The 10000-nt window shown below is 52.2% G+C and overlaps 3 non-coding genes across 3 annotated transcripts in view; all 3 read left to right on the top strand.

Moving 5' to 3' along the window:
* The first annotated feature begins 5907 nt into the window (after positions 1-5907).
* LOC126332621 (small subunit ribosomal RNA) lies at positions 5908-7800 on the top strand. The gene has a single exon (XR_007563805.1). It is a non-coding gene; the product is annotated as a small subunit ribosomal RNA (ribosomal RNA).
* Positions 7801-8162: 362 nt separating this feature from the next.
* Positions 8163-8317, top strand: LOC126332618 (5.8S ribosomal RNA). Its single transcript, XR_007563802.1, has one exon. It is a non-coding gene; the product is annotated as a 5.8S ribosomal RNA (ribosomal RNA).
* Positions 8318-8505: 188 nt separating this feature from the next.
* The window catches only part of LOC126332619 (large subunit ribosomal RNA), a 4222-nt gene continuing 2727 nt past the window's right edge, over positions 8506-10000 (top strand). Inside the window, exon 1 of the ribosomal RNA XR_007563803.1 lies at positions 8506-10000. This exon is cut by the window's right edge and continues 2727 nt beyond it. This is a non-coding gene — a ribosomal RNA (large subunit ribosomal RNA).

The following is a 10000-nucleotide window of genomic DNA, read 5'->3' as shown; positions in this document are numbered from 1 at the left end:
GACCGCTGCCTGCGGTGGCAACGCTGGGCACAGTCGATACTCGCCGTGTGGTGGAAGGTAAACATTATGCGGTACATCAGTACTTTCCTAATAGTTCGGTCGTCTCACGGCACTGCTTAGTAAATGATGCAAGGCCAAATATAGATGATTTATGCGAATGTCCCTATACGTGCTGTAAGACTGGGCACACAACGTGAATCGCACGTCAGCCAGACACTCGAACATGCACCACTCTCGGCCTGCAACGGAGACACACAATACGTAAACATCTGGAATGCGACAATGTCGAGTGCATCCTCTCTGCCACATTGCACCGTCGACACTATGATAACCAGAGCAGTAGGTCCACCTATAAAAGCACAATACCCCACTCCTCCGACAACTACCATTGCTCAGATAAATCAACACCACCAACACACATCCTACACAGAGGGGCACCAAATATCATCCCCCGCCCTCGTGTTATACCACATGAAAAATTGCAGAAGTGAGAGACACACATCCGCCAGCCTCTTGCTACAAGCATCGAACCGACGTGACGTATCTGACGGTGACTCAGGCATCCGTGTACTGCCACCACTATCCACCCCCCCCCCCCTCTCTCTCTGCCCCCTTCCCACACAATACCAAATTTAACCAACTTTATCGCTTAACCTAACTGTGGCTGTACCAGTTTATCGCTTAACCTAACTGTGGCTGTACCAGTTTATCGCTTAACCTAACTGTGGCTGTACCAGTTTATCGCTTAACCTAACTGTGGCTGTACCAGTTTATCGCTTAACCTAACTGTGGCTGTACCAGTTTATCGCTTAACCTAACTGTGGCTGTACCAGTTTATCGCTTAACCTAACTGTGGCTGTACCAGTTTATCGCTTAACCTAACTGTGGCTGTACCAGTTTATCGCTTAACCTAACTGTGGCTGTACCAGTTTATCGCTTAACCTAACTGTGGCTGTACCAGTTTATCGCTTAACCTAACTGTGGCTGTACCAGTTTATCGCTTAACCTAACTGTGGCTGTACCAGTTTATCGCTTAACCTAACTGTGGCTGTACCAGTTTATCGCTTAACCTAACTGTGGCTGTACCAGTTTATCGCTTAACCTAACTGTGGCTGTACCAGTTTATCGCTTAACCTAACTGTGGCTGTACCAGTTTATCGCTTAACCTAACTGTGGCTGTACCAGTTTATCGCTTAACCTAACTGTGGCTGTACCAGTTTATCGCTTAACCTAACTGTGGCTGTACCAGTTTATCGCTTAACCTAACTGTGGCTGTACCAGATTATCGCTTAACCTAACTGTGGCTGTACCAGATTATCGCTTAACCTAACTGTGGCTGTACCAGATTATCGCTTAACCTAACTGTGGCTGTACCAGATTATCGCTTAACCTAACTGTGGCTGTACCAGATTATCGCTTAACCTAACTCAATTTGTCCCTTAACCTAACTCAATTTGTCCCTTAACCTAACTCAATTTGTCCCTTAACCTAACTCAATTTGTCCCTTAACCTAACTCAATTTGTCCCTTAACCTAACTCAATTTGTCCCTTAACCTAACTCAATTTGTCCCTTAACCTAACTCAATTTGTCCCTTAACCTAACTCAATTTGTCCCTTAACCTAACTCAATTTGTCCCTTAACCTAACTCAAGTTGTCCCTTAACCTAACTCAAGTTGTCCCTTAACCTAACTCAAGTTGTCCCTTAACCTAACTCAAGTTGTCCCTTAACCTAACTCAAGTTGTCCCTTAACCTAACTCAAGTTGTCCCTTAACCTAACTCAAGTTGTCCCTTAACCTAACTCAAGTTGTCCCTTAACCTAACTCAAGTTGTCCCTTAACCTAACTCAAGTTGTCCCTTAACCTAACTCAAGTTGTCCCTTAACCTAACTCAAGTTGTCCCTTAACCTAACTCAAGTTGTCCCTTAACCTAACTCAAGTTGTCCCTTAACCTAACTCAAGTTGTCCCTTAACCTAACTCAAGTTGTCCCTTAACCTAACTCAAGTTGTCCCTTAACCTAACTCAAGTTGTCCCTTAACCTAACTCAATTTGTCCCTTAACCTAACCCACGTTGTCCCTTAACCTAACTCAAGTTGTCCCTTAACCTAACTCAATTTGTCCCTTAACCTAACTCAATTTGTCCCTTAACCTAACTCAATTTGTCCCTTAACCTAACTCAATTTGTCCCTTAACCTAACTCAAGTTGTCCCTTAACCTAACTCAAGTTGTCCCTTAACCTAACTCAAGTTGTCCCTTAACCTAACTCAAGTTGTCCCTTAACCTAACTCAAGTTGTCCCTTAACCTAACTCAAGTTGTCCCTTAACCTAACTCAAGTTGTCCCTTAACCTAACTCAAGTTGTCCCTTAACCTAACTCAAGTTGTCCCTTAACCTAACTCAAGTTGTCCCTTAACCTAACTCAAGTTGTCCCTTAACCTAACTCAATTTGTCCCTTAACCTAACTCAAGTTGTCCCTTAACCTAACTCAAGTTGTCCCTTAACCTAACTCAATTTGTCCCTTAACCTAACTCAATTTGTCCCTTAACCTAACTCAAGTTGTCCCTTAACCTAACTCAAGTTGTCCCTTAACCTAACTCAAGTTGTCCCTTAACCTAACTCAAGTTGTCCCTTAACCTAACTCAAGTTGTCCCTTAACCTAACTCAAGTTGTCCCTTAACCTAACTCAAGTTGTCCCTTAACCTAACTCAAGTTGTCCCTTAACCTAACTCAAGTTGTCCCTTAACCTAACTCAAGTTGTCCCTTAACCTAACTCAAGTTGTCCCTTAACCTAACTCAAGTTGTCCCTTAACCTAACTCAAGTTGTCCCTTAACCTAACTCAAGTTGTCCCTTAACCTAACTCAATTTGTCCCTTAACCTAACTCAATTTGTCCCTTAACCTAACTCAATTTGTCCCTTAACCTAACTCAAGTTGTCCCTTAACCTAACTCAATTTGTCCCTTAACCTAACTCAATTTGTCCCTTAACCTAACTCAATTTGTCCCTTAACCTAACTCAATTTGTCCCTTAACCTAACTCAAGTTGTCCCTTAACCTAACTCAAGTTGTCCCTTAACCTAACCCACGTTGTCCCTTAACCTAACCCACGTTGTCCCTTAACCTAACCGACGTTGTCCCTTAACCTAACCGACGTTGTCCCTTAACCTAACCGACGTTGTCCCTTAACCTAACCGACGTTGTCCCTTAACCTAACCGACGTTGTCCCTTAACCTAACCGACGTTGTCCCTTAACCTAACCCACGTTGTCCCTTAACCTAACCCACGTTGTCCCTTAACCTAACCCACGTTGTCCCTTAACCTAACCCACGTTGTCCCTTAACCTAACCCACGTTGTCCCTTAACCTAACCCACGTTGTCCCTTAACCTAACCCACGTTGTCCCTTAACCTAACCCACGTTGTCCCTTAACCTAACCGACGTTGTCCCTTAACCTAACCGACGTTGTCCCTTAACCTAACCCACGTTGTCCCTTAACCTAACCGACGTTGTCCCTTAACCTAACCGACGTTGTCCCTTAACCTAACCGACGTTGTCCCTTAACCTAACCGACGTTGTCCCTTAACCTAACCCACGTTGTCCCTTAACCTAACCCACGTTGTCCCTTAACCTAACCCACGTTGTCCCTTAACCTAACCCACGTTGTCCCTTAACCTAACCCACGTTGTCCCTTAACCTAACCCACGTTGTCCCTTAACCTAACCCACGTTGTCCCTTAACCTAACCCACGTTGTCCCTTAACCTAACCCACGTTGTCCCTTAACCTAACCCACGTTGTCCCTTAACCTAACCCACGTTGTCCCTTAACCTAACCCACGTTGTCCCTTAACCTAACCCACGTTGTCCCTTAACCTAACCCACGTTGTCCCTTAACCTAACCCACGTTGTCCCTTAACCTAACCCACGTTGTCCCTTAACCTAACCCACGTTGTCCCTTAACCTAACCCACGTTGTCCCTTAACCTAACCCACGTTGTCCCTTAACCTAACCCACGTTGTCCCTTAACCTAACCCACGTTGTCCCTTAACCTAACCCACGTTGTCCCTTAACCTAACCCACGTTGTCCCTTTGCCTAACATAGTTCACTGCTCGGAATCTCTGGTGTCGTTGTTATCCTCATGTAGATGTCTTGCGAGTGTTGCTTACTTTCCACATATTCCTGCTATCCACTGTCAATTGTACTGCAATAGGACTATATCGCCGACCCCCCCCCTCCCCCCCCTCTGTCCCCCTCTGTCCCCCTCTTTGTGTCTCTGTCCTCTCAAGCTGGTCGGTCTGGCGTTTGAGTGTTAAATGAGCCTCGCAGCTGTTCAGTTGCATTCAGATGTCGACGCCCTCAGTGTACGTCGTGGTATGGTCTGTGTCCATTGTCCGCTGATGTCGTACGCGTAACCCACACGCTGTACCGATCATCGGTCGTTACGTACAGAGTGAAGTAGTGTGATACGTGTGACCGTACGCTGGCTGTGCCCAACGGTGTCGAATCTCAATTTCCATATGTTGTGCTTGATGCTACTTGTCTCGTCTCCCAATAACAGCTAGGTTGCACTGTGGTACGCCGTAGAGGCGTGTGGGAGGAACGTACGAACGCATTGTATGTCACCCTGGGTCGCTGGGGGTGGTGGTGCGGTGAGTCAGGTCAGGTCAGGTCAGCGTGAGCCGTCTGATGTAGTGACGCGTGTATTCCGACTTTGTCGTATTGCCTCACACAAAGTGCTACCCTGGTGGACCGCGTTCCATATCTGGGACATGCCGCAGATGCCGGTTGACAGTGGATCGCGGAAGGTACATCGCATACGTGCGCGGGCCACCTTCCACGTGTTCTCTTCTGCACATGTCGCAGTGTGTATGTGGTCTGATGTAGCGTGTCGTGACACATGACATCCTGGCATGCAAGAATTGTTGAATTCGCAAATGTAGGTGGACATCTACGTTTACTGCCCAAGATACGCAAATGAACTGGAAATCCGTTGTTGAGCGGTTGTTCACGCTGGAGGTGAATCTGTGATGGCGACGATCGGTACAGCTATTAACCGGTTGTTTCAGCGGTACCCGCCACATCCACACGCGTGACTAGGCCCATGTGGGTATGAAGCGATACGCGGCGGTGGCTTGGTGGGACTGTTCCCGGCCGGTGAAGGGGGGCCGCCCGGCGTGTTGGCCGCGCGCTGCGTGGGCGCACGCGCAACAGGCGGCTGGTGGGGGGCGCCGAGTGGCAGGAGCGCCAGCCGACGGGCCCGGCAGGCGGCGCAGCTACGCTGCGGCGCACCCTGCACGCGGCGCCTGGCGGCCAAAGTTGGTTCAGCCGAGCCCGGTGCGAAGCGCGGTGGACATCTGCAGTGTGCTGGTCTGATTGAGGACTGTGTGCGTTGAGGATGCGCCGCCGCCTGGCACTCGGCGCCGCGACGCCGTCTGCTGCTCGGTCGCCCCAGCGGTTCTCGCAGGTGGTTTGTATCGCAGTTGTGCGGACGTGTTGGCGCGTGCGCTGTGCTGGGAGAGTTCGCTTCTGCACCCAAGTGGGGCTTTGCCCTTGTGTGGCGCTGGCGTTGGAGCTGCCGGTCACCATAGGTGGCGCGTGTTGTCTCCCGCCGGCAATGCCACGACAGCACGCTCCCGGGCCTCTGTCGGCAGCGGCAAGCTCAGTTGGGAGCAAGGGTGTTCGCACTAAAACCGTCTACTCGCCTAACTCCGGGCGATTGCGCCTCTCTCGAAACCGACCAAGTACCTAGGACGGCGCTGCGCGCCGCCGGGACCTGAGAGGGTTTCGAGGTGTATCGTGCAGGGGAGCTCGGCCTCCTCCTGTTTGCAGAATAATTGAGCGGACGCTTGCGTGTTCGCGCGGGCCCCCGGGACACACTCCCGGGCGGCCGGCTGCTCAGCTCTAGTTGACGCAGCTCCCTGGTTGATCCTGCCAGTAGTCATATGCTTGTCTCAAAGATTAAGCCATGCATGTCTCAGTACAAGCCGCATTAAGGTGAAACCGCGAATGGCTCATTAAATCAGTTATGGTTCCTTAGATCGTACCCACGTTACTTGGATAACTGTGGTAATTCTAGAGCTAATACATGCAAACAGAGTCCCGACCAGAGATGGAAGGGACGCTTTTATTAGATCAAAACCAATCGGATTGGCTTGTCTGGTCCGTTTGCCTTGGTGACTCTGAATAACTTTGGGCTGATCGCACGGTCCTCGTACCGGCGACGCATCTTTCAAATGTCTGCCTTATCAACTGTCGATGGTAGGTTCTGCGCCTACCATGGTTGTAACGGGTAACGGGGAATCAGGGTTCGATTCCGGAGAGGGAGCCTGAGAAACGGCTACCACATCCAAGGAAGGCAGCAGGCGCGCAAATTACCCACTCCCGGCACGGGGAGGTAGTGACGAAAAATAACGATACGGGACTCATCCGAGGCCCCGTAATCGGAATGAGTACACTTTAAATCCTTTAACGAGTATCTATTGGAGGGCAAGTCTGGTGCCAGCAGCCGCGGTAATTCCAGCTCCAATAGCGTATATTAAAGTTGTTGCGGTTAAAAAGCTCGTAGTTGGATTTGTGTCCCACGCTGTTGGTTCACCGCCCGTCGGTGTTTAACTGGCATGTATCGTGGGACGTCCTGCCGGTGGGGCGAGCCGAAGGGGTGCTTTCGCGTCCCGAGGCGGACCCCGTTTAAATCCTACCAGGGTGCTCTTTGTTGAGTGTCTCGGTGGGCCGGCACGTTTACTTTGAACAAATTAGAGTGCTTAAAGCAGGCAAGCCCGCCTGAATACTGTGTGCATGGAATAATGGAATAGGACCTCGGTTCTATTTTGTTGGTTTTCGGAACCCGAGGTAATGATTAATAGGGACAGGCGGGGGCATTCGTATTGCGACGTTAGAGGTGAAATTCTTGGATCGTCGCAAGACGAACAGAAGCGAAAGCATTTGCCAAGTATGTTTTCATTAATCAAGAACGAAAGTTAGAGGTTCGAAGGCGATCAGATACCGCCCTAGTTCTAACCATAAACGATGCCAGCCAGCGATCCGCCGCAGTTCCTCCGATGACTCGGCGGGCAGCCTCCGGGAAACCAAAGCTTTTGGGTTCCGGGGGAAGTATGGTTGCAAAGCTGAAACTTAAAGGAATTGACGGAAGGGCACCACCAGGAGTGGAGCCTGCGGCTTAATTTGACTCAACACGGGAAACCTCACCAGGCCCGGACACCGGAAGGATTGACAGATTGATAGCTCTTTCTTGATTCGGTGGGTGGTGGTGCATGGCCGTTCTTAGTTGGTGGAGCGATTTGTCTGGTTAATTCCGATAACGAACGAGACTCTAGCCTGCTAACTAGTCGCGTGACATCCTTCGTGCTGTCAGCGATTACTTTTCTTCTTAGAGGGACAGGCGGCTTCTAGCCGCACGAGATTGAGCAATAACAGGTCTGTGATGCCCTTAGATGTTCTGGGCCGCACGCGCGCTACACTGAAGGAATCAGCGTGTCTTCCTAGGCCGAAAGGTCGGGGTAACCCGCTGAACCTCCTTCGTGCTAGGGATTGGGGCTTGCAATTGTTCCCCATGAACGAGGAATTCCCAGTAAGCGCGAGTCATAAGCTCGCGTTGATTACGTCCCTGCCCTTTGTACACACCGCCCGTCGCTACTACCGATTGAATGATTTAGTGAGGTCTTCGGACTGGTACGCGGCATCGACTCTGTCGTTGCCGATGCTACCGGAAAGATGACCAAACTTGATCATTTAGAGGAAGTAAAAGTCGTAACAAGGTTTCCGTAGGTGAACCTGCGGAAGGATCATTACCGACTAGACTGCATGTCTTTCGATGTGCGTGTCGTGTCGCGCAACACGCTACCTGTACGGCAGTGGCCGTGCGCCGCGTGCGGAACCACGCGTGCCTCTCAAAACTAGCGGAAGTGTTGTTGTTGTGTGGTACGAGCGCTGAAGCTCTGGAGCGGCTGGCCTGCGGTACCTGGCGCCTGGCGCCGGTTTTGAATGACGTTCGCCCGAGTGCCTGTCCGCTCCGGTGTGGAGCCGTACGACGCCCATCGGCTGTGAGGCCGTTGGACACAAAAAAAATAGTGGAACAGGGGCCGTCAGACGCCTCAGTCCCGCAAATGCTACTGTCTTGAAAGAGACAGTGGGAGACTGAAAAGGAAAAGATCACCCAGGACGGTGGATCACTCGGCTCGTGGGTCGATGAAGAACGCAGCAAATTGCGCGTCGACATGTGAACTGCAGGACACATGAACATCGACGTTTCGAACGCACATTGCGGTCCATGGATTCCGTTCCCGGGCCACGTCTGGCTGAGGGTCGGCTACGTATACTGAAGCGCGCGGCGTTTGTCCCGCTTCGGAGACGTGGGAGTGTCGTGGTCGCCTGTGTGGCCGGCCGCGTCTCCTTAAACGTGCGATGCGCGCCCGTCGCCTGGCGGTTCGCATACCGGTACTTTCTCGGTAGCGTGCACAGCCGGCTGGCGGTGTGGCGTGCGACACCTCGTACAACGACCTCAGAGCAAGCGAGACTACCCGCTGAATTTAAGCATATTACTAAGCGGAGGAAAAGAAACTAACAAGGATTCCCCCAGTAGCGGCGAGCGAACAGGGAAGAGTCCAGCACCGAACCCCGCAGGCTGCCGCCTGTCGTGGCATGTGGTGTTTGGGAGGGTCCACTACCCCGACGCCTCGCGCCGAGCCCAAGTCCAACTTGAATGAGGCCACGGCCCGTAGAGGGTGCCAGGCCCGTAGCGGCCGGTGCGAGCGTCGGCGGGACCTCTCCTTCGAGTCGGGTTGCTTGAGAGTGCAGCTCCAAGTGGGTGGTAAACTCCATCTGAGACTAAATATGACCACGAGACCGATAGCGAACAAGTACCGTGAGGGAAAGTTGAAAAGAACTTTGAAGAGAGAGTTCAAAAGTACGTGAAACCGTTCTGGGGTAAACGTGAGAAGTCCGAAAGGTCGAACGGGTGAGATTCACGCCCATCCGGCCACTGGCCCCCGCCCTCGGCAGATGGGGCCGGCCGCCCGCGCGGAGCAATCCGCGGCGGGGTCGTGTCCGGTTGCCTTTCCACTCGCCGCGGGGTGGGGCCGTTCCGGTGTGCGGTGGGCCGCACTTCTCCCCTAGTAGGACGTCGCGACCCGCTGGGTGCCGGCCTACGGCCCGGGTGCGCAGCCTGTCCTTCCGCGGGCCTCGGTTCGCGTCTGTTGGGCAGAGCCCCGGTGTCCTGGCTGGCTGCTCGGCGGTATATCTGGAGGAGTCGATTCGCCCCTTTGGGCGCTCGGGCTCCCGGCAAGCGCGCGCGGTTCTTCCCGGATGACGGACCTACCTGGCCCGGCCCCGGACCCGCGCCGCTGTTGGCTCGGGATGCTCTCGGGCGGAATAATCGCTCCCGTCAGCGGCGCTTCAGCTTTGGACAATTTCACGACCCGTCTTGAAACACGGACCAAGGAGTCTAACATGTGCGCGAGTCATTGGGCTGTACGAAACCTAAAGGCGTAATGAAAGTGAAGGTCTCGCCTTGCGCGGGCCGAGGGAGGATGGGGCTTCCCCGCCCTTCACGGGGCGGCGGCCTCCGCACTCCCGGGGCGTCTCGTCCTCATTGCGAGGTGAGGCGCACCTAGAGCGTACACGTTGGGACCCGAAAGATGGTGAACTATGCCTGGCCAGGACGAAGTCAGGGGAAACCCTGATGGAGGTCCGTAGCGATTCTGACGTGCAAATCGATCGTCGGAGCTGGGTATAGGGGCGAAAGACTAATCGAACCATCTAGTAGCTGGTTCCCTCCGAAGTTTCCCTCAGGATAGCTGGTGCTCGTACGAGTCTCATCCGGTAAAGCGAATGATTAGAGGCCTTGGGGCCGAAACGACCTCAACCTATTCTCAAACTTTAAATGGGTGAGATCTCCGGCTTGCTTGATATGCTGAAGCCGCGAGCAAACGACTCGGATCGGAGTGCCAAGTGGGCCACTTTTGGTAAGCAGAACTGGCGCTGTGGGATGAA

The sequence above is a fragment of the Schistocerca gregaria genome, unplaced genomic scaffold, assembly GCF_023897955.1.
Source record: "Schistocerca gregaria isolate iqSchGreg1 unplaced genomic scaffold, iqSchGreg1.2 ptg001482l, whole genome shotgun sequence".
Classification (NCBI taxonomy): domain Eukaryota; kingdom Metazoa; phylum Arthropoda; class Insecta; order Orthoptera; family Acrididae; genus Schistocerca; species Schistocerca gregaria.
This window is presented reverse-complemented; position numbering and strand designations above follow the sequence as displayed.